Source organism: Xenopus laevis, chromosome 9_10L, assembly GCF_017654675.1.
Source record: "Xenopus laevis strain J_2021 chromosome 9_10L, Xenopus_laevis_v10.1, whole genome shotgun sequence".
Taxonomy (NCBI): Eukaryota; Metazoa; Chordata; class Amphibia; order Anura; family Pipidae; genus Xenopus; species Xenopus laevis.
Window position 1 is genome coordinate 64,284,473 of NC_054387.1, and position 26,308 is coordinate 64,310,780.

At 37.1% G+C, this 26,308-nt stretch overlaps 1 protein-coding gene across 1 annotated transcript in view; it reads right to left on the minus strand.

Moving 5' to 3' along the window:
- Window positions 1-26,308, minus strand: part of nxph2.L (neurexophilin 2 L homeolog) — a 56,565-nt gene that overhangs the window by 18,486 nt on the left and 11,771 nt on the right. The window lies entirely within an intron of this gene.

The window sequence follows — 26,308 nt, forward strand, 5'->3', positions numbered from 1 at the left end:
TGAATATCTCATTAATATTTGCCAATTTCAACAATACTTCTAATAGAGCAACTCGCTATTTTTATTTATAGAAAATGTTGGAAATAGAAAAAGAAAGCTCTGAATCTAAGATGAAAAGCGGGCCACTTTCTGCAAACTCTCAGATATATAATTTATTCACTGAAGCCCATGTGATTCTTACGTTTATTGTTCTGCTCCTCCTCAATTTTCTCTACATCTCAAAATTTATTTAATTGACAATAGTTGCTCAGGCCTCTTATATTCTCTTATCATTTTAAATTCCAGGTCAGAGAAAATGAAAATCAGATTAAAAAAAACTGCAAAAAGACAATTTTATGCCAAAAGTTACATCTAAGATGAACATCCCATTTAAATTCAGGTTATCATCTCCAAAAGGCTTAACTACTGCTGAAAAGTTTATGTTACACAAGATATTGCTCCAACTGTTCTATAGCAGAGCCGGTGCGTGGGATGCTTTTTAGTTGAACTTCTGCAACATCTGGACCACCAAACACTGCTTTCCTGTGCTTACAAAATGTAAAGGGAAGTCATCCAAAATAAGAAGGTTGTCAACATTTAAAGTGATACTGACACTAAAAAATTAATTTTAGCATATGAATGTACATTAAATGTTACCTATAGGTCATGGTGATCATTTTTTGCTGAGAGGTTTGTTTTTGCATATAATTGTTAGTTGAAGTTCCTAAGCCTGACTCTCTGACACTCTGACTTTGCCAACCTGACTGTCCCATCTCAGCCTGTTAGTTACAGTTTCTAATGCTAACGGACTCCTGCTGCACAAATATGGCAGCCCCCTCATACAGGAACATGGGGGATCAGACAGGTAATGTAAAAGCATCATGCAAATACTTTATGGCAAAGTTAGAAGTAGCTTGCAAAGCCAATATTATAATAGATGTAAAAAAAAGTTTAATTTCAGGTGTCAGTATAAGTAAAAGTAATTTGTAAAAAGTATTAGTAAAAATCTGTCCAGAGACGGCCAACTAAAATTGTTCATGGTCTTAACAAAGTATTGTCCAAGACTTGAACATGTACTTCTTTTTAGGGAGGTAGGTAATGACTTGGAAACATTCAAATATATTGTGGCAGTTAATTGAGTTTTTGGAAGGAAGTATTTTTTACAAGCAGAAGATGGCTAGAACCAAAGGACACAAATGTGAGTTTAGAAAGAGCAATACTGAAAAACGCAATGTTACAGATACAGTACATGAAAACATGTTCATAAAAGTAATTTGCCTCTAATCAAAGGCAATCCACCCACACTTTTTGTCCCAATTGGCTTACAGACTGGACCCCCTTCTACAGGTTTGGACCCCAGTTAAGGAATCAGATCCATAACTAATTTGGCAACCCCTGGCTTAGAGAACTTGAATAAGAAACTAATGAGGTTGTTTAAGTTCAGTATGATTATTTTATAATGGAATGGATGCATATTATTCCTGATGATCTGTTGGGGGATTTGTGGTTTCTTCTGTAATCTCTAGTTTGTAGCAAAGAAAACCACTCTGATTTTCATTCATCATGCATGAGCTCTTATAACTATTAATTGAAAATATTATACCAAAGAGCCTATTTTATGTTTAGTTACTATTTAAAAAGGAGGTTATGTGAAATAAGCTTCATTTCAGGGAATCGATCCCCAGAGTGCTCTACAACATTAAAAGAAATAGATTGAATGGCAACTACAGTTCAGATATAGTAACAAATGAGTCTGTCAGGCCAATGATCTCAGAGCTCTTTGAGGTAATGAGGTGCTTACAGATCAGTATCCGAATAGGGGTCACAGGATGGTAAAGGCAGAGGAAAATGAATAGTTTTGCTTCTAAAAACACATTAATCACAATGATTGGGGTTGAGGGGATTTCAGATAGATGTGTACATACTGTAATTTTGCCATGAATCTTGTTTGCACAAATGGAAAAGCTTCAGAACGTTCAGTTTCTTTTCATATTTTTAAGAGTAATAAGAAAGCGAATGAGTATGAAGGTGTGTACATTATCAGGGATCCCTTTCTACTTTCTATAATTTAGAGGCTTGTCCTCTAATAATGTTGAGTATTAACTCACTGGACGTGCTTTTTGGTCATGTTCCCTTGGCAGCTACAGCATACTCCTGCTGACTTCTTATAAGAGCTTGTACACAGACATCCTGACTGAGTATAAAAGAGAATCGGGAAAGACTGAAACTGCAAATGAATATCATAGTAGTCATCTCTTAACATCATCTTTAGACAAATAAAACAATAAAAAGTAAATAAACCAAGAAAGGTATTATGGACCTTTATAATTATTTACATTTGCCAGTGGGTGGTTGTAGTCTTCAAAGAAATGCTCCTGTTACGCCATCCAATTATGCATCCCTGTTTTACAAATCTGTGTTATTAATTTTTATTATGCAGGAAAGATAAATAAAAAAACATTTGTGTGTAGCCTAGTACTACATAATCTAAAAGTACCCTGCAGGTAATGTTTCCATACTTGAATTTGTGGACACTAACGATGCAATGAGTAGGGCAGCACTGATTGCCTATTGATTGGATTTGCTATTGGAATACCATTCATTTGTAATGAGTTAATTGCATTTTAGTGAAGTGTCCTGGTTTTTTACAAAAGGATCACCTTGCACACAGGTAATTAAAGAGATATTGCACCGATCTGTAACTGATTTCAATAACAATGGAAGTTCTTTTAGATTTCATGCTTGACAGAGTTTAATTCTGTAATTATTGGTCAGTAAATCCAAGCAAGCATTCTACCATTTTGAAATTGAATCTGCACACAGCAGGGCATTTTTAAAAGGAACACTTATGCCAATAAAATTGAAGCTTTTTTTAAGTAATTCACTTATAATATACTGTTGCCCCGCATTGGTACAAATTTTGTGTTTGCTTCAGAAAGACTTCTCTAATTTATATAAATAGTTGCTGTGTAGCCATGGGGCAGCCAATCAAAGGAGAAAAGGCGCAGATTTACATATTAGATAACAGATAACTGAATGGCTGCCCCCATGGCTACACTGCAGCTCAACAGTACATCACATTAGAATTACTTTAAAATACTTTCATTTTGGTGTTACTCTTCCTTTAAGCACAAATACAATTGTAACTCAGCATAGATAGTACTGTATGTCAGCTTCTGACTCCTAAAAGAAAGAAGATATATATATATATATATATATATATATATATATATATATATACACACACACACACACACACACACACACATGGAAGTGGTTTATGGTTGTAGAGCAGGACTGTCTAATTGGAGGTCCATGGTCTGGAAATGGTCCCCCAAAGGATTTTATGGCCCTTAGCCTGCTCAATAGCTCTTTGCATGATATGATAACTTTAATATAATCCAGATATGTCATTTATCAAATAATCTGCCCACTGCATCAGAAAAATCAGACTGTAGAATATCTAGGTGTAGGAAGATCATGATCAATAAAACCGTTGTAAGTGACATACTGTAAGCCATCTGTTATTCACAGCAATTCACATCAATACAATAACATCTTAGCAAATACATCCCTTCCCTTTCAGGGACTCATTACCTCTGATCCCAAAAACAACAATTGTTATGAGATATTGACTTATAATGACCCAAAACAGTTCTGACCACCAGCTTCCAGGTCATATACACTGACAACACACAGTCATTGCAGTCAACTGCTTTTGTGATAATTTGGCAGTTGGCAAAAACACAACCAAAGATATTCCACTTTGTCTGCAACCAAATAGGGTTTGACCAGAACATACCCAGGAGACCCAATTTGCTGTCCCCTTCCAAAATTTTTTGGAAATTAAAGTTTAATCCTGTTTATAAAATGAGATACTTTGACTTTAGTTGTAAAGCAGCTTTGACTGTACACGTGTGAGGTTAGCTTTCGCACTTGTGTTTACTGGCTTCCTAATGTCAGAAAAATCTCCTTGTTTATAGTGAAAAGATGCTCTGTATGAGCAGCACTTTTTATTTGCACATTCACAGTTTCTTGTACACTGCAATACTCTGAAAGTTTGCTAATTTGGCAACGCTGAATTTAAATAAGTCAGGTCACAGGAGACATTATATTTCCACTTAACTTTCCCCATTCACCAAATATATAAAATGCACAGCTAACAAAACATAATGTACTTAAGCAGAAAGGACACTCTAGATGTGGGAACCTTTCTAAAATGCATTGACGTATGAATTCTTTTCTTCAAATTTGGAACTTACAGAGAGAAGTCAGCAAGCAATTGTCAAAGTATATTGGAAAGGTCATTGAAGTAGTAAATGTTTTTGAAATTCTGATATTTAACAGTTATTAAAGTGAAACATCTCTCAATGTGCCAAACACAAGTTTGTCATCTGCCCACAGTATAGAATTTTTTTGGGGGGATTTTGCTTGGTCTGAAACAATCTTCAAAATTGTAGCGCTATTTTGGTAAAAGATGATGCTAACTTTCTTTATGAATTGGATGAAGAAGGTGTATTAAGGAGGTGAATTGGGAGAAACTGGGAATAATTTTTCATATGATGTCAATTTTTCAAGCATCAGAATCGTATAAATAGAATTTGTAATCTTTGTCTTTCTATCACCCGTAGATACAAGCCAAATTCAAACTTGCCAAGCAGAATAATGAATAATGCTGGAAACATTGAGAAGAGTAGAAGATTGGACTGAACAGGATTTGGGGTGTAAATGAGTTTCATATGAGAAGATTGATCAGGTCAAGCATGGGGTATAGTAATAGTCTCAAACTCCAAATTCCATCCAAATAATGACAATCCAAGTAATTCAGAAACATACGTACAACATTTGGAGGAGCAGCCACATATATTCAACCTCATCATCATTGTTCTGAATGAATGGGGAGGATAGCATAGGACAATCCTACAGGAAAACGAGTAGACACTCAAGCTTCAGATTTAAAAAAGCATTACAACATTTTTTTTGCATAGCTTAATAAAGAAGGTTTAATTCTTTTACTACAGTACTTTAGATCTGGAGCTTTTGTATTGGATACAGCGGCGTTTCTGCCATGAGGCAAGGTGAGTACCTTGCCTCAGACGGCATCTGCCAAGAAGTTACCAGGGGCGGCAAAAAGCCGCTCCTGTAACTTTAAGAGCTGAATTTATGTTTTTTAAACCGGAAATTTGGCTTTTCTAGCGCAGAGAGCGCAATTTCGCTCTCTGAGCTAGCGATGCGCCCTCAGGCAGCATAAAGGTCTGAAACACGCCTGATTGGATATCCTTTGTGAAGTTATAGTTAACAGTGTTGGACTATGCCTCCTAGGGCCCACCAGAGAGTCTGTTCCAAGGCCAACTCCCACAAATCTGTCAGGTCAGTCTGACCCTGACTTAAATGTTATAAATATACTATATGAGCACTTGCTTATCAAATCTGAGCATTCCTCTAGCTATTCTACATTACTAGCGACTGTGACCCCCTTCATTGTATGGAGAATCCTCCCATTTCGCCAAAAAGTGAATTTCCCGCAAAATTCGCTAAACAGCGGAGGAGCAAAACAAAGAGGAAAAAGACAAGGCTGGGGAATAAAGGAGAATGGCATAGAAGCAATGAGAAATGAAGAGAGGAAAAAACAGGAAGAGGGTAATATTTTTGTTTGTGGAGGCTAGCAATAAAAGACTTTAAACTCCAGTCTAGAATTTTTGATAATATATGAATTTATAGCAGTTGGAGGCTGACCCTCCATAAATCTTCATTATTCTTCACTTATAGAGATGGCCACAAAAATTAACCCTCATATTTACTATTTTGGCCTGTGCTCCTATACCAAAAAAGCCCTTGATACCTACACTGTGTTTGACACTATCATTTGTTTGCTGGTGAGGGGGACGTTTTTTCCCAAATTCTTTGCAGATTTCAGTGGGTAAATCCTCCCTTCTCCGCATGCAGAAACATTTGATTCTATTAGACATAATATGTATACATAAATATGTTACAGGCAAGGTGACTATGTTATTTATTCTTTGGCAGCAACAACAAAAAGAAATTTCCTTTTAAAAAAAATGACAGTGCAGCGCCCTTAACACTTTTATTTAATCCTGTGTTTTGCCTAGCAAGCAGAATTAGATTCACAACAGATGAAATATGTTTAGCTGAGCCCAAGAAAGGCAAGATACTGTGCTCACGCTATGATCAGCAGTTGGGGGGACACCCCTCTTTATTATATCACCTCGTGATCACGAGGTGATATAATAAAGAGGGGTGTCCCCCCAACTGCTGATCATAGCGTGTGTGCGGATCCGTTTCTTGTTTGCTGTTGCTAAGGGACCTGGCCGGGGTCAACGGAGAAACCAGCACCACCAACGCAGTGAGAGGAAAGGCGAGTGTGCGGTAGGAACATATATTAAAGATACTGTGCTCACCACAGATGTTTCACAGCAAATATAAAATGATTGTATATCTAGGCCTCAGACATACAACTTTAAAAAAAAAAAAAACACCCTATGGATTGCCATGCCTCAGATGTCAGAGAAGTCCCCAGACACTAATAAATACACAATAAAAAGCTATGAGAATTACAGGCCTGTCAGGGAGGCTTGTATTATGTGACTTTAAGTGAGAGATTTAAAAATAAAAGCTAATGTTTCGTTGTCGCCTCTTTACAGCGAGGAATAAATAAATCTAAGTTTTGGAATTATTTTTATTAATATTGATACTAATACTACTACCACTGCTGCTAATAATTAGTATTGTTAATATTAGCCTTAAAATAAGAATATTAATCACAGAAGGTGGAGAATAGTAGGCTCTAACTGGAATAGGACTGCTAGCCAAGGGAAGTGGTACAATCACTCTATTCCCTAGGAATATAAGATTGTTGATACAGCCCTTTAGTTTCCCTGTTAATGTTTTCTGTAACAGTGAAACCATAAAAAAAAAGCAAGAACATTATGATTGCTATTATGCTTAGTGTGCAAGATATACGTAAATTGGTATTAGAGAACGCATGTAAACTACTCCATGAGACTAATAGAAATTTTGTTATTAAATTTGGCCAACATTAAACATTGTTATCATTCACTTATAATAAACTCCTGACTGGAACATTTTAGGCTGCACCCTATTCTGCCTTACCCTACCCTGTTAACCCAAGTATTCCCTCATTAGCACGAACCCATTCAAATTTAAGATGTCATATTTATTTATTTTTTTCTAGAAACAAAATGTCTCTTCAAATTGTACATTAAACTTCCATCACAGTGTTGTTCCACTATCAATATTGGCCCAGATTCTATTAAAGTGAGAAAAAGTCATCTCATGGTTTATCACATGAGATTCAATTTGAGGAAGAAACTTTTCTCCTTATTAAGTTCCAGTTTTTTTCCCATAGACTTCTATATATTTTTCACATGATAAAATGTGAAAATTAGTTTTTCTGAATTGAATTCCATATCAATTTGAATCTTGTCCATGAGTTTCTAATTGAATTGAATCTGGCCCATTGTGTGACCATGGTTAGCAGCATACTAGCATTAGTTTTATGATCAGTGATTGACACATCAAAGTTATAGTTTGCCAACACCATTATTAGTGATTTTTTTCCTCCAGGTCTCTGCGACCAGTGGCTCAATGTATGCAAATGTATATTCCAATTGAGAATCCTGCCTGTTTTGAGTACATCGGACTAATGTTCTTTGTTTATAAGATCATCCATGCAGGCATTATTTTCTAGTAGAATTCAAAGTGGGGTGAGGTCCATTTGCTAGTAAATCAGTAGCTCAATTTTTAATAAAATAAAAAGACTTGGAGAGCAGGTCTGTGCAATGTGAGAATAAGAATCTACTTAGCAATGTTTTAGTTATGACTGTGATCTTTACCTTGATGATGATACAATCATTATCTGAAATGTCAGAAGCTATCTCTATCCATAGCAATCCCTGTGTGTATCTGTTTTGTTACTGTGTAATAATTAGTGCTGTCTCTGTTGTTGTTTTTGCCGGCCAGGTGGCAACCCTAGTTGTAACAGACAATGCATTAAGAAACAGGGGAAAAAACTATTTGACTATATAACCCCTTTGTTGCCTGCTTCAGCCTAAATCATGGGCACATGCTACTTCGATGGTCATGTTAATAACCCTCTTTGGGATGGACCCCCCACTTAAAAGATAGCATAAATAGTCTCAAAGTCCCAGATCTGTCCTGTCCATGCCCATTTACAGCCAATCATGGCCCCAATCCAAATAGATCCCATTCCTACCACAACCAACTCCATTCCTTTATATCCCACTACTCCTTTATAAAATCCTACCAGAGTATCAACAGATTCTCTTAACTAACCTGTTCAATTACTTTTTTATTTTTCTGCAGTTCTGGTGAGCCTCTAGCACATTTAATGCAGGAAGATCCTATAATGAGAATCATTCATGCTCTGTCTACACCCGGCTCCCTGTTATTCTTCATGTAATTTGTAAGTCTCTTGATAGTGGATGTGATAATTTTCCAATGTACAGTAATAAGCGGACTCATAGCCCTGCCTATGGTTGATGCCAAAGAGCAAATCTCCAAAGGTAACCCTGACATATTCCTACATTTAGAACCAGTAAACGTCAACAATTAGTTTCTCTGGGAAGCACTGAAGGTGGGATTAATTTTAGACTACAGCTAGATATGTCAGGTAGGGTTATGCTGGATAGCTTAGTTGTCTTGATGCTTTTTACTGAAAGTAAAGATAATAAGAATAAATTCATCTTCCCTTGCTTCCCATGGTTAAACATAACTAACAACAATGGATGGCTGGTAAATCCAATGTTTTCAAAAGTTCCTGCCTCTATGGTTACTGCCATGACTTTCCACTAACCTGAAATACATTTGAACATACAATGCCAGTGAGTTATTTAATTTCTCAGGTCTGACCCTGCCATGCTCAGACGAATATCTCTTGCCTGGTGGTTACAGAAACATGTATTGAACCATGACAGTAAAGGAGGCGCATGATACATTGCTGCATTTAATCTCAATATGCCTGAGGTAAAAACACAATTTTTCATTCCAGACGCATTAAAGATCATTATTTTCTCGTTTTATCAAATTAATTTTATTCAAATATATATCTACTATAAATATATACACATCTGTGCATTCAGCAATGTAGTATATAATGAACCTACACAGACTAAAAAAATAACACTTTTCAATATTAACTTCTACCGGGGGTGTTATCCCCAAAACACATTGGGGGAAACGTAATTAAAATCTCAAGTGATTTTTTAAAACCTCATTTTGTATGTTTAGCCCTTCTCGCAATGTAAAATCATTCGCTGGCAAATATTATACCGCTCACTATCATTAAGCAACGTTAGCATTAACACCTACTATGGAGTTTTGTTAAATAATTTATCTCAAAAAACAGTTTGTGATTGCAAATATTTTATTACATGCACTACGCATGTTTGCAATATCAGTTTTGTTTTAAACTTTGAGGTCTAAAACCAGTCAATAAAAATGCAAATAATTAAAATCTTGGTCGCTAACATCGCATGGCCTTTGCATTTGCACTAACGAAACATATTACCTTCCCCCCAATTATCCTTAAAAAGCCTCTTATTCTACAGGATTGATTACAAATGAGACCTGCAAACCCTCCTTGCCACAGATTGAAGAATCTTGGGCATTCCACTGGTGGAGAAAGAACCTGTGTTTGTGCGTAACCTGTTGATGTTTCAGGATAGAATGGCATCCCATGGGCTTTGATTGTTATTGCAGAACAGAATATAAAAATGCTGGAACATTTTACTGGACAATATGTCCCATTGACATTAGTGGGAACAAGGATGTGCCTTAACTAGGCCTATACCCATGAAAACTGTTTGAATCTGTGCTTTTCTTTGAGAGGTACTATCAGGACTTAGAGTGTCGAGCAGTGTTCCATGGAGTGTTGTTGTAAGTCAATAATGCTGCCCACCTTATCAAAGGCACAATGGAGATGTACTGTAGATGATCAGCAATAGAAAAGGATTCTTAAAGGTGACATATAATTTCCCGAAAAATTTATATTTTACTCCCTCTAACTATCCAAAGCAGGCATGAGAATGAGAATCATCCTTATCACCGCTTTGTAAGTCATCTCACTAACATCTGGGATTTCTGTACAAATATTATTTGCTATTATCGACCTTCATGTAATAAAACTTCAGAACGGCATATATGATTTGGTTTAGAATAGAGTCAAGTGCAAACCCAGCAAGCAGAATTCCCAGTGGAAGATACTTGTGCTTCAATTGGACCACTGGCACTGAGAAAAAAAGGTTTGTTAGGCAATATTGCTTATGTTAGAGCAGTGCTGTCCTGGTGACCTGTGGGCCGCATCCAGCCTGCAAATTCCCCCCCCCCTACGTTTGGCCCTCCATTAATGTCTGGCTGCTGTGACTGCTTACCTTTGTGTATGCTTTAAAAGGTATCAGAACCAAGTTTAACTGTTTAGACCTGCAAGACCCAGTATAGTTCACACCTGTAAGACCCTCTATTGTTCACCTCAGTACACCTCAGACTATAAGCACCTGCTTTATTTACTTGTTCAATCCTCAGACAGACTGTAGTTGCAGCACTGGATTGTGTCACTACATAGTACAGTATGTACTGAGTGGTCCTCCTGATCAGTTACTTGCATGGTCCTGATAGGTTTCCCTGTCCCCTGCCCTACCCTGCCTGTGTGTGCCAAACTCTATGTTCCATACTCTGCCTGGCCTACACTGCCAGTGTGTACCATAATCTGTCTGTGGGAGGTGAACCTGTTTGGGATTTGTTAGCATTTGGAAATAGTTGTTAGGGGGCCCTAAGGTGTTTAATTGTGTGCTGGGGGTTGCTGTGCTATCCACAGGGGAGGATGAGGCATATGGATTTAAGGATATAGCTTAATATGACATAAACATTTTCACATGTGAGTGACATTTGGTTTTGGTGTGCTACCACCATTATTGTGGTTATGGTCTTAACATTTCTTGTGATAACATGGATGTGGTTTAAAGCAGGTGGTTTAAAAAAAGGTGGAGTGGGAGTTTTTTTTCACCTTGTTGCCTTTGCATAGGGAACTATGAAAATGCTTTTGAATCTGGTGTCGCTTCTAAACCCTAAAATGCTGTTTTTAAACTCTTGAAAAAGAGAGCAGTTCACATATATATATATATATATATATATATATATATATATATATATATATGGATCAAATACTATATTTATTAACTGAAATGTATTCTTTGGTAGTATGTACAGGTACAAGATTAATTTCAGATGTACGTATAGATATCTCATGAATGGCAGAATTAATGTAAACGTTCCAGCAAATTGATGTGAATCTCCGGAGCTCAGCATCCCTGCTCTGCCCGCTGTGCTGCCAGTGTGAAGTCTGAGTTGCCTCCCAGCCATGAAACCTTCCCTGTAGTTTAGATACAAAGGCCCCTGCGTATTGGCTTGCAAATGAACAAATGGAAGGCAGAAGACAGGTGGCACACAGATAGATTCATTTGAATAAGACAGCCTTAATCCGTGCATTTGCACCCTGTCTTACACTCTATCGAAATAAAACATCTGGAGCAAGCTGTGAAATCTCTACGGCTAAAGAAGAAATTACAGCGGACTTAATTTGACATATATAATGCAGTTCTGATTCCCCATGGTTAAGGGTAATGTGTCATATTTTTTTTTTCCTGTTCTGAGTTTGGCAGATATTTTACAATGTTCAGAATTATGGACTATTTAATGCACAGAGTTATCAAAACACAAAGTGAAAGGCAGATACATTAATTAGACACTTGCAAATATATACAAAAAAGTACATTTTCTTAAAATGTTATAATAAATAATAAACCTTAATAATAAACCTATTTTTCACTACTCTGTTGCCATATTTGCATTTAGGTTTGGTCTTGCTCAAATTGCTAAATCATTGACTATGCTCATGTTCAGATCAACTGGCAGCTATTCTGCAGTGAAAATTAGCATGGGCCTATGGAGCTCTACTTCCACTACCAACCACTTAGTGTAGTGGGAAACAAAGGTCATACAGTAGCCATTGATGTGAGTTCAAACCTAGACTGGCACTGTATTTTTATGTATATGTGTTTGATAATGTAGATTGGAATCAGTTGGATTGGTAGGGTATTATTTTGTCCTTAGGTAACTGAATTTGGCCTCCTTGTGAAGAATAAAAACATGTGTAATTTAAACAAAAACTTAAAACCATCTCAGTTATACAAAAAAAAAAAACAGGTTTTGTTACAGCCTTATTGAACAACAATGCGAGCTGAGCTGGACATTCAGGAGTATAAGGAAAAACAGTATGAGAATATTCCCACAGTTCACCCTAAATAATCCTCAAGATAATCCCCCTCTGCCAATGTTCTTGGTTCCCCTTCCACAATTTGGGAACCACTGCTCTAGGTTAATCTAATAAAAGTTACATATTAACATAGTAAGTTACATTGAAGAAAGACACACGTCCATCAAGTTCAATCTTAAATCTGTATATAACCTGTCTAATTGCTAGCTGATCCAGAGGAAGGCAAAAAAAAAAACCCCATTTGAAGCCTCTCCAATTTGCCACAGAGGGCGAAAATTCCTTCCTGACTCCAAAATCGGATCAGTCCCTGGATCAACTTGTACTATGAGCTGTCATCCATAACCTTGTATTTGCTCACTTGCTAAAAAGCCATCCAACCCCTTCTTAAAGCTATCTAATGTATCTGCCAACGACTGATTCAGGGAAAGAATTCCACAGCTCTCACTGTAAAAAACCCCTTCCGAATATTTTGACAGGTCATTTTTTTCTAATTGGAATGGGTGCCCTTTTGTCAGCTAGAAGGACCTACTGGTAAATAAAGCATTAGAGAGGTTATTGTACTATCCCCTTATATATTTATACATAGTTATCATATCCCCCCTTGAGCAACTCTTCTCCAGTGTGAACATCAACAACTTGGCCAGATGGAGTCCAAAAGCCAGAACTAGCACTAGCACCAATGTCATAGGTGAAACCAAGGTTCTGCCTATAACAACCACCTTTCGCTTCGAGAGGAGCCCTCTGCTACTCGGGTGCCGCCAGTTCTTATCGTGAGAGGACCAGGGAAAGAGTTCTGGCCAGGCAAGGGAACCAAGAGTTGTACTGGAATGGAGAGCAAGAAGCGTGGTCAAGGGACAGACTGGGTCAATATCAATCAGGAGAAGCAGTACAGATTCAAGAGACGAGAGAGTATTCGAGGTCACAGGCTGAGTCAAACATACCAATATAGCAGTACAAGGCAGGATCCGAGGGAGTCATCAGTACATGGGCAAGGGTCAGGACAGGCAGAGAACAAGACAAGGTCAGGGACAGGCAGGGTCAGGAAGAGATCAGAAACACACAGAAATCACACCCAGGAACTATAGAAATAGACTTGTTTATTTTTCGGCAAAGTAAAACAAGACAGATTTGCCTATCACTACTGATCGGCACTAAACACAACAATACAGTAGTATGAAGAGAACATTTGGATGCAAGTATAGGTATGAACCCAATTATCCAGAATGCTTGGGACGTGGGGTTTTCCGGATAAGGGATCTTAATACCTTAATTTCGATCTCCATTCCTTAAGTCTACTAAAAGTCATTCAACATTAAATAAAGCAAATAGGATTGTTTTCCTGCAGTAAGGATTAATTATATCTTAGGATCAAGTACAAGGTACTGTTTTAATATTACAGAGAAAAAGGAAATCATTTTTATAAATTCTAATTATTTATTTAATATGTAGTCTATGGGGGATGGCCTTCCCATTATTTGAAGATTTCTGGATAACAGATCCAATATTGTACCTGCTGGATAATCATTTGAGCATTTTCTTGCTTTTATAATAAGGCTTGGGTGGGCCCAAATGGCAGAGTGCAACGTTAGGATTTTATTGAAGGTTCTGTTCTGGTACACTGTTTAAATGCCTACTTAAAATCACTTTTGTTTTCATCTAAATGATGCTTTTCACTTCATATGCTTATAGCTTTTCTAAATGACCACATTTATAGCCTCATAATGCTGCATATTGTGCACTTTATGCAGAAAAAGACAATTACCGGTGTAGCCTAAATAAATGACTACAGGTGCTACATCTGTCTCTAACCTGGACTAACTGTATTAATATCTGCCTTTAATCAAATTACCAAAAATGCATGAAAACTTGAAAAAAAAAACAACACTTAAAACAAATGTGATCTAATTTAATTATTTCCTTCTTGGCTTAGTACATAGGCAAATTAAAATGTTAAAACAATCACGCAAATAATTCAACCATGGCACAATATAATTCTCTCTACAAACATTTAGACTACAGGAACTCAAATGAAAACTGGCAGATGTTGGTACACGGGGATAGTAATTTAATTTATTGTCTTTGAAAAGTAAGTCATTCATGTGTAATAGCTTTTATTCTCTCTGAACATAAATTTTCATCTTATTATAACATATTAAAAGCTTTCCTGTGTTTAACATTGCAAATGTGCTTTCACACTTGGAAAAAAAGTGTGAAAGAAAAAAACTCTACAGGATCCTTTTGTTATCTTGGATATGTACATAATTAAAGCGGTTTGTTTTATCGCCTTACGGAAACACATCAATCAGAAAAGAGAAGGAGGATTTTACTTCACTTTCTGAGAGGCTTGGTGGATAAATTAGTTGCAATTTGGCTACGCTGTCCGTGAACTCTGTCCGAAGCCATGACGATAATTTTTATGCGATACAGTACCTTGAGCTAAGTGAACCAAGATGAACAGGCATTCATTATGTGTACAAAAAAACTCTTTGCAAGGGATGGCTTGTTCATCATCATGACAGCACTCAACTTATTAGCCTGTTCAACCATCCTTCTAACGTTGGATGCTCTTGAAACAATGAGCATTTTTCTTGTGTTTGAATCGTGCCTATCATTTATACCATCAAAAAGAGGAAATATATTCACGGCTTATGGAAAACAAATGAATGTCTATTTGTTTTGTCACCTTGAAGGACCTTCCACTATCTATGAGGTGCTTTGACTACAGCAATTTTTTTTACAGGGTGAACTCACAAGCAGCATGAGTCCTGGCTTAATTGCTATTCATGTTTTATTTCATTTTCATAGAAAACTAAAATTGTAACCTATTGTTAGCTAATAATTATCAATTGTTTTTGCCATGAAACATTCTTAGCCTGCATGTTTATTGTTATGTGTATTTATTGCTTCAGCAGAGCTGCACACAGTAGATATCATTAGGACCTCATAATCTTGGTTATATTATTTAACAAACAAGATACTGTGAACGTTAATATTATATCTGTCAGGTACTACAGTATAACAATTTTTAGTGTGCACCACAATTTCTTGAGCGTGGAATTGTATGACTGAACCAGCACATGGCTTAGAAGGAATGTTGATGATAATAGAGTTCCCTCCAGATAGACAATCCTGGCACATGTACACAGATTTAGCAATATTTTCCATATACAGACTCCTCTCAAATACTATTTCATCTTTTTTTGGGGTAAAAACCATGCAGGAGGACAGTGCTGTCTACCTTTCACAGTCCAGTTGCTAAATGATCGATGAGACTAACCTCGAGCATGCTATGGATTGACTGAAGTGCAACTGTAAGTCAAATGGATGTCTGTAATTCCAGATCTCTCCTCCATATCCCAATCATTCTGTATATTGAGGGTGTTGAGAGAATAAAGCACCATTCAGCAAACTAGTTGGTCATCCCTTATTTATGCAATTCCCCCATTTATCAGATGGGACCACAGTCGTATTGCATTGCCAAGGACCTTATATCTAATATCTAAATTTCTTATAGAGCTTAAATTTGTGCTACACATCTGTGCAGGTTCTCAATAAAACACAGGATAATACATTATTTTGGTTTATGACACTCAGAAACCAGATGAAAAGCTTGGGATGCTGCAGAATATGAACAAGAAAATATATCTAAGGTAGACAAAAGTGAAGAAGGATAGAGGTCAACAGAGCTAATAATTGAGGGAAGAAGGAATGCCTTTGGGAGCAGGGAAAGAGAGGAGAGTACAAAAGACAGGTTAGAGTAGATACAGGGAATGTTATTTGATAGAGATAAAGAGACACTTTAGTGGGAAAAACATATAAAGGAGGCACAGAGCAACTGGAATTATAGGGCTGAAAGAATTCCATCCTAATTATATTTCAAAGACTGAACATATACACTCAAAACACATTACTCTGGTAATAAGATAATAGCACTACAGAAGCTTGAATTGTTGAACCTAATGGTATGAAAGAAATACACCCCCCAGTATGGAAGAGGTCTTGCCTCGAACCATTTACACAGTTAGTAGAGCTGAAAAAAATGATTGAACCATCAGTCCCTATTCAGACCCAGCCTGGTGCTCAAGCTGAAGATTTTTAAAGGATCCTCTTTAGTATTTTTAAAAAAAGAGCTAATATTAGTCAAATGTGTATATTTTGCATTGATGTTAAGATTTCAGGATTGATATTATGTGCTTATGTGATGTGTGTATGTTTAGGAGACACCGAAGTCTTGGAGTGATACCCACAAAATTCTACCTCTGTTAAATACAATGAGAATTAATCTTGCTTGTAAAAATAGAAATTGAGAAAATAAATAATTACAGTTTAATAGCAAAATAAAGGGCAGTTAGAGATGTTAGCTATAATATTTAATTTTAATAAACTTAAATTAGAATCCAAACGCCACTAAAGGCTGTACTTATTGTGCACATTTGGGAACAGGTATCCTGGCAAAACCTAGCATATTCCTCCCCAAACCATATCTCTCTTTCTTGAACTGCATTCAACCTAGGCCTAGGTTCATATCCCTCCCAGGGAAATCCTTTTGCCATTCCCACTCCTGTTCTATTGTTGCTTACAGTTCCTAACCTCTCCCCAAGATAAGAACTATAATCTCACTGGAAAAACTTTCCTTATTAGAAAATTGCTTTGAAAATTAGACTGTGCTAAATTTTAAATTAACTTTTTTATATTTAATTTGATCTGGTGTATAAAATCTAAATATCAATGGAACTGTTTGGCAAAAGCTGGAGAGTTGTAAAAATTGCCATTCTCAGACTAAAAGTATCCCCAATTCATCAGAACTGAAATGTAAATAGACAATCCTTGAGCAGTTTACTTTGTGGAATCTAATTGTATATGTAATGTAGGTAATTTGGGAGTATTGTCATATTCTTCATATATAATTAACATTAACCTTCTACAATAAGTTTCCCACTTCCACACAACATTCCTGATACCCTATCAAGTTACTATTCTTAAACTCACGTTTCGTCTACATCTGCATCCTCTACTTATTCTGCTTTCCATCTGGGATATGCACTCTTTCTTCCTACCTACAATAACCCACCAGAGACTTTTCCTTTTCTGTCAGCTTATGGGACAACTACATTAGTTGGTGTTTATACCAACCACCACTTTCTTTTATAATTACAAGCACAGAGTTTGAAAAGAAAACCTATACTTGCACCTCCCAGAGTGAAAAAATGCTAACATTCAACTTGAAGTATTTATTATATTCTAAAATGTACTGATTCAAACAGCACCATAGAAAAACAAGGCAGGACTATGTGGAGTAATTAGACAGGTAAATGGAATGTCTCTTGTATATTAAGCAGTATAAAACAATCAGTTATTTTGAGCCAAAGTCCTAAGTTCGGGCAGCATAGATTCAGGTAGGCTCAGCCCTTTCTTATAACTGTTGAATCCTTGACAATACAGTATGTAGGGAACCCAAAGTTTTAATTCCACTATTGCTCAGGAAACTTGATTCTGTTACCAGGAAGGAAGAGTTTCACATTTAGCCTCTTGAGACTAGTTTCTGTCCATTGGTTATATAATAGGAGGAACACATGACTCTTTCTCTTTGGTCTCCACCTAGTACCAGGGGAGGATGTGTTTGACCCAGAAGCATAAGGCACCAGTACTAAGATTTGGACCCTAAGCAGACCAGCATCCTTAGAGAAATTTTGGAACAGGGACCCCAGGAATTAAGGAAAGTCAGCTTGTGTTTTAGAAAATAGGAGTTGTGAGTTAGACAGGCCAGTTTAGCAAGATCAGTGCTGTGGAGTAGTACTCCAAGGTGACACCTACCTAAGTGTAGGAACCACAGATGAGGTTATTTTTTATTTCTAGGGAGCTTCCATAATATAGATCTGTTATATGGAGTGGTGAGACTTTACAAGTTCTGTCTACCTTAACCATTGTAAACTGTAACATATACCACTCTTATAATTCTTATAATTTTTATAAAACATCACCTTTGTTATACTCAGCAAGTATCTTATCTGATAAATCATTTTTTTGAAATCTCTGGTTCCCAGTTATAGTTGTATGTTGAGACTCACAGTTCAGCTTTTCTCCACTACTGTGCACGGGCCCAACTGAGAGAGAAGTTCAACATATAACAGTGTTCTGCCTGTAAAGCAGCTGGAATAAGGTGTCACTGCCAAGAAAAGATTACAAGTAGAAATGGTGATATGGAAATAATAGAAGCCTTTTAAAAACCTCTGCCAGATCTGGCAAACTCTGACCTACAATAAATTTTCTTCTTCATTCATTCATGAAAATAAAATCACAATTCATAAGATGTTTCCCATTGTTACATTGTGCTTTAGATATGCATAGTTCAGTTGGGCAGATATGAGTCCACAAACCATTTGGAGTAGCTGCTATAAATCTTTTGACCTCTCCTTCAGAGTAACAAAGAATTGACCTCATATAACATCGGAATGGCCATGCTCACACATTCATTCCTACTGAAAGCTTAAATGATGCAGCCAGAACACACAATTCCTTTCAGCTTCCATTCTTAGGAAACATGGATATGAATGACTTTGTGATACATGCAATAAGAAGAGTTAGTCATAACATATGGAAATATGGCATTTTTGTTTTGCCAAGAAGGGTAAGACCATACACACATATTCTATATCAATGATATCCAATCTTAACAGAGAAGGAAAGGTAGAATTGATGGGAGGGAGCTAAATTAATAGATTACAGTAGTTTATATCCTCCATGGGCAGATACTCATCTGTTTAAAAAAAAAAATCAGGTGAACTCCCACACTGTTAAATTGTTCTGGTTTGCCAGGCAACCCCTGAACTGACTTGGCTTGCCCAGTTCAGAATTTCTTTACTGCTTTATTTACCCCAGGTAAGTGCATTTTTTTAAAAAGAAGCCCTGACTTAGGATAGGAGATAAGTGATGGGAATCATAGAGGGGTTCCTAACAACTTGGCATGCTTCCAGTGATTCAACCTTTCCTTTCCATTAAATGCTCCATTTCCTTTCCATTAAATGTTCCAGCAAGCTCTATGCCTCACTCCCTGCTATAGACCACTCCCACTCACCAAAACAAGCAAGACGGGGTGAATGGGAATGGCACACCAGTGACCATCACATCATTTTTTTCTAATCATACCCCCCCCAATAGCTGCACCCAAGACAGTTGCCTACTCTGCCTACACCTAGTTCTGGCCCTGACTGTTGCCATTCTGCTTAAAAAATTGGATAAATGGTAGCTCAATCTCACGTGAGTCTGCACCTTTCTTTAGACAGAGGAGAAACTGTATACAGACACCATGATTCTTTTGCTTCAAGAAGTCAAAACGTTATTAACACTTCTGCATTAGCAGACAAAGATACTGTGTCAGTATCAGATCAGTATGGGATCTGTATGAGAGCACACCCATTAATACATATCTAAACACTAAAACTTGCTTCTCTGTGCTTTCTCCCAGTGCTGTTTATCCAGCTCAGTGTCACTTAAAAAGGCATCAGTGGTGTGAATTCCATTTGTTCTCTTGTATCACACCCCTGCTGCTTAATTGTTTGTTTGCATAAGAGAAGAGAGGGGGTGATAAAACAGAACACATGAAGATTGTAGTATCCTTGTATTGTCTTATTTTCTCCATTGTTTATTATTGTAATGAAATGTATTAGTGATTTAGATTGAGATTGATCATTAGTACATACAGTACAGGACTAGGGAGAGGTTTTTGGCTAAACAATAGGGCTATTCCAGTACAGATTATTTTGAAAACAGTGGATGATTCCACCTACAGGTGCTGGAACACAAAAGCAGAGGATTTCAAGTTAGCTATTTTTCTGATAAAAATTCTGGGAGAAGGGTGACATTAAAAAAAAAAAAATCAAGCACCCCAGGACCAGAAGCTCAGTTGAATCAAGCTGCCTTTATTTAGTGAAATCCAAAAAAAGCAAAACAAGGAACATGAACAAAGGTTTTTGCAGTCAAACTGCTGGAGTTACTGTTCCTTTTTTTGATTTCATTAATTAGGTGCAGCACAGAGCAACTATAAAGAATAGGACACAGGTTTTGGAATTTTAGGTCCTGACCACCACCCACTTCTTCAATTTGATGCCTTTATTTACACTTGACCCTGTAGGGCTTATTTAACATTGCCTAGGGCACAAGTGAACAAAGCACTATGGGGTAACAGTGGCGGAACTACCGGGGGAGCCAGGGCCCGCACCCCCTCAGGGCCCCCCGGCAGTCTGTGCGCCACTTATCGCCGCTTATTCCCGGCCAGTTCCCGGTGTACTGAGGGGGGCAGGGGGGCCCGGCTGCGCGTCCTGCGCCAGGGCCCGCCCCCTCTAGTTGCGTTTCTGTGGGGTAAGGCCCAAGAACATACTACTTGTGCCTCAGATAATTGTCTGTACTGGCTTCACAGAAAATTGCTCTCAGGCAGGTGCCAGGTGCTCTCCTGCACCGTCAGTTCACAGGCAATTTGTTGTCTGCATGTCTGAATGTGGGTAATTCTTATTGGAGAATCCTCTTGCATCTTTAATTATTTGGTGTGTCTACTTTGGAAAGCTTTGGGGTGCAGAAGTGTCAGTTTCATGAAATTCTATATCCCCTTTAATTTCTGAGAAACATAAATAAAAAACAACATATTCACTAATGCATTTATGATGTCATCAACCTTTATCAGTTTATCACCTGACTCGGGATACCCAAAATATTCAGCAGGTCCCTAGCACAGTGGTCCTGCTGAGTAAGCAGTTTAGAAAACCCTCTATTCCCATTTTCTAAATTATTTTGACATGTGACTCAGTAGATTTTAGAATAAGCTTGAAAGGCAGGTTTATATTTTCCTCATGATAACCAAAGCATTTGACTTTCTGAGACTTTGCACAATCTGCACTAGGAATTTATTTTAGGAACCTTGTACATCATTGATTTCTGGCATTGTTCCTTTTAGATATAGGGCAAGGCTGCTCGGTAGGGATGGTTACAATGCAACATTTCAAGATTCTCAGCTCATATTTAAATCCCTAGAATCTTGGTGGGATGCTGATGGCAAGTGTTCCTAGTGTTCATAAGATTTTGTTTTGTAAGCAGAAGGAGATTTAAGTTGGAGTCATGATCATTAGGGAGATGTGTAGAATTAAAAATATTGAGGAAACCAAACAGTAAAACAAGTAACAAGCAAAGCTTTAATATAATCATTGCAATGCCAGTTGCCATTTTACAGATCCCACTGCACAAATAGATATCACCAAGAACCATATAGTGAACCCAAGAAATGCCAGATTATCTTTGGAAGGTTCCCTTGCATTGAGTGATGAGCTGAGAGAAGTTTTATTGAACAGTGTTGCTTTACAAATCCATCCCTCACGTTGGACTACAGTTCCCAGCATGTATTGCATGATGACTTGTTGGAGTATGCTGGACGTTGTATTCCCACAACCTTTTGGTTACCCAATTCTTGAACAAAACTGTTATAGAATGTGTGAGATTTCAAGTTTAATTCTCTACTGATTGAGTCCAGTCAACTGAAATAAACAGGTTGGCCTTTTTCAAATAAATGGAAAAACTGCTAATATCTTAAAAAACAATTTGTTTCAAGGGTTTACATTTCTTCTAATTACCTTTATGAACTAGCTAAACTTTAGAAAAGTAAATTTTAGGGCAAATATGAACATATAACACACATGGTTAGCCTATAAATTGGCATTAACCCTTTAAGTCACAGGTTACTTTTCTTTATACATGTGGGGCACCAGTAATCAAAAGAAATCCCTGAACCATATATCCTATGCTGGATGGAGATGGAGGTGGAGTTAAACCATCACTGCATTAAGGATCAACTTAAAAGGTTGTACTTGGATATAGATCTTAATAGGAAGGAAGAAGCAACCGCAAAATTCATGTCAGAAAGGGAAGACACCTCAGAGTGGGCCTGTAAATATTACAGCGAGTGTCGTAAAAAATCAATCAAAAAGGCAAAATAGAAAACAAGAAACTAATCAGCAGTAAAAAAATGAGGGAAGTGTGGGTGTATAACAAATCGGAACCTTGGTTCACCTTTAAATAAATTTTAAGGTGATTCTAAGCAGCTTTTCAATTGGTCTTCATTATTTAATTTGTATAGTTTTCTTTATTTGCTTTCTTCTTCAAAAAAGTATTGCTCTGTGAGGCTATAATGATGTTAATTATTTTTCTATGCATGTCCTCTCCGCGTGTCCTCTACTATTCATATACTGGTCTCTTATTCAAACCACTCCCTTGTAGCTAAGGCAATTTGAGCCCTAGCAACCAGATAACTGCTGAAATTCCAAAAAGTGAACAACCCCTTTCATAAAGTCTTTTCCTCAATATATGCAAGAGAGAGCAATGTTAGACAGCTAACAGTGTTTTTTAGTTCAAAAGGCACAGACCAAATAAATTGAGAAATCTTAACAGGTTTTTTTACAGCCCAAACTGTGAAATTGCAAGTTTGCTCATTAAATGGATGTACTGGAAGATGCAGTTTTGGGTGCCCTTTTAACCAGTGAGAAAACTGAGCCTACAGATTAATGCTCATTCTCCAGGAATTGGCCTGTCTGCCCATTTTCCACTTCCATTAAATAATTTAATTTGGGATTACAAGAACCTGGAGGCAGATTTGCACAGAACAGCTGGGATTGCCATTGGAGGATTCTTTCTCATTTTAATAAGTATGTTGGATTTTGTACCCAAGCACTGTAAAGTGTGGTTGAGCAACACCTAGCAAATCTTCTTTAATACAATATAGCTTCTACAAAGAGCCTGCTCATATTATCCTACACTGGTGTGTAGAAACGTATCTCAGAAATATATAATTCTCTATTTTAGCTCTGCATACAACTTTGGAAGATCACTATTTCTTTAGATGAGAGAACAGCTTACTGCTGTGAATTCCGCCCAACTTTATATGCTGTGTCAACTCTGTAAGGCGCTTTCTCTGTATGTTACATTAGCCTGATTAACTCCAATTAAATCTTGGACACAGTTGATCAGGAAAACCTAATCCATCAACAGAAGTTGAGATAAAAAAAACCATTAGCCTAATAAAATCAGATTAGCCATGTTACAGTCCATTTAAGATGTACTAATAAATTAGTTTGGATTTCATTTAATATATCGTTTAAGTTTAATTTAACGGATTGCATATGGACTGTGCTACAAAATATTACTTGCCTATAATATATCACTTCTCCGTTCCGTTAATTATTGTTCTTAATCAGCAAAATGTTCATTAAACTTGGGACAAACTGAGTTTTTAGGAACTCCTTTAAAAAGTTATTTTTTAAAAGTTTTATGTTAAGGGTATATTTCATTATTTCATCATTTTCCCTTTTTTGCTCATCATTAACTGTATGTGTGTATGCAAACCTAATGCATTTTTTTGTTACTAGTTTTCATAAAAATATACATTTATGAAATTACAGTTAGTCTAAACAAACTCCGTGATAAAAGGAAATATAAGTGCTGAAATCATGTACAATTTCTTAGACTGCTCTTTTGAGCACTTTTGCATATTCCATTAATGATTTCTTTCTAGTTTTCAAGATATTAACATTTTTTTTAATTCTTCTAATATAAAGAATTTGACACTTTCAATGCATTTTGGCAAACTGGACACAGTTGGTGAGAAAAGGAAAGTCTTGTAATTGTTGATGTTGCTTTCATAAGAAAATGAAGTTAGCGAGCAGCGAAGAATACTTTTGTGGTCAGATCTAAGCAGAGCAACATCACAAGTCTGAATAACATAATTTTTACTGAATCTGTCCAGTCGTCCAAAGTGAAGAGCAGGTGGCATTGTTGTTTCAAATTCATTATATTAGCATTGTAAAAATTGAAAATATCTTGAAAACTAGTAAAAAAAACAATAAATAATTCAGAAGAGCACTCTGAGCAGGATTTGAAAATTAATAGAATCAATATTAATATATGGGGGATCATTTACTATTGTCCCAGTTGCAAGTGGTCCCATAGGGTTCATGCTTTAGTAGTTGCACCTGGGGCAATTGTCTGTACAAGGTGTTCTTTGCATTTTGCACTGGATTAAGAATCTGGTGCAAGGTGCAGAGTACAGTGCTGTTGTGTACATGCTAAGTACAGACATCTCCTTTGATTTAGGGCTCTTACTCATGAGCGTTTTTTACCTGCGCTCCCCTGCGTTCTGTTTTTCGGCGTTCAGCCGCAGGGGAGCGCAGGACTAGACGCATTTCATTATTTAAAATGGGGCTGTACTCACACAGGTGCGTGTAGGCGCCAAACGCAGGAAAAATGCAGCATGTTGTGTCTCAACCTGCGTTCGGCGCCTACATGCGCCTGTGTGAGTACAGCCCCATTTGAAATAATGAAATGCGTCTATTCCTGCGCTCCCCTGCGGCTGAACGCCGAAAAACGGAACGCAGGGGAGTGCAGGTAAAAACGCTCATGAGTAAGAGCCCTTATGGCCCCTGCTGCTCCCAAGTCGGAGTGTCAGTGATGTTTAAATCTACAACACATACCATTATTATTTTCATTATAAGTTCCCTATAAGGAATCCAAGGGCAATGGCTGTTTAGGTATAATTCTCCACAAAAACCACAATGATCAGAATGTTCTTAAAAGGGAATGCCCACCTAAATAATGAAATTAGTTTCGCATTATAAAAAAAAAATTAAATTCTAAGCAACTTTTTAAGATTGTCTGACTACAGAAGTGGTGTAGCAGAAATCTGTTCTCCTTTGGCCAAGACCCACAATGCCTTGCATGCTTCTGTGATTGTCTTCTGCTCAGGTCTGTTAATCATAGAATTACCAAGGCATTGAATGTATTTAAGACTTAGCTGGGAGTGAGTTTACTACCAAGATTATCTTTCAATAGTGCAAGTAGTCAGGAGTAATTAGCAAGAGACAGATTTTTGCTTTCAATAGCAATTACATTAACAACTAACATGAACCAGCCCAAACAATTTAATTCAAGTATATTTTGCAATTACCTAATTTTACAGATATATGAAAACTTTGCTATATCACCTATTCAGCTATAGTTCCAAGATTATCTAGGACATCATGGTATTTAGGACAACTAGAACTGTAACTAATCTCCAAAATTGGCTTTTATGAGATCAAACAGGTGTTCTCCCCAAACCTGCCCCTAACTGGGCATCTAGAAGCTAGAAGCCTAAAAGTAACTGTATAAGGAAAAGATTTATATGTGAATTGTACACTAAATGGTAGTGTGTTGGGTGTATCCTAAATTGAGACTGAGACGATTTTTTGTGGATGACAAGCTGTATAACATTGGGCAGTGTCATTGATTGGCTCTAAAGCAAATCAATTGTTGTCTTTCATACAAAAGAGAATTAACTTAAGGGATGAAAACAACATTTTGCCTCTTTATATGTCCCTGCCAGGTGATGTTGTGTTGGCAGAATTTATTTGATTTTTGATCTGACGCTCCATGCAAAAAGCAACAATCCTTAATGATTTTCTTGATATTTTCAAAGACTGGATCATATTCAATGAGTATTTTTTATTCAAGGTTGGACAGGCTGGTAGACTACACGAGGATAAATGGTTAGAAATGGCACCAAGCTTGGAACAACTTCCAAAAGCATTGTTTAAATTTCTATATTATTTAGCAAGCTTTCATCTAATTCCTTATGCCCCTGAAAAAGCCCTGAAGAAGCCGGTAACGGCGAAACGCTTAGGGTGGCATAGGTGGAACCGCTCCCTACGTAGTTAGGCAGAAATTGCGGTGTATTGGGAAGATTGGAAGGGGGGGGCTTCTGATTGCTAGCTAGCAATTTGCCAAGTGAAATATACTGATGAATGGTTAGCACTCATGATTTAATTAAGTCCACCATTTGTCCACTTATGTGACTTTTAATTGTGTATTTTTATGGATATTGTCCAACACGGCGTGACAGTTATTCACGCAATGGGTGTTTATAGTCACTGATGGTTAAACACTTTAATAAAAGTTATATTTTAAAGTCAATACGTTTGGTCAGGG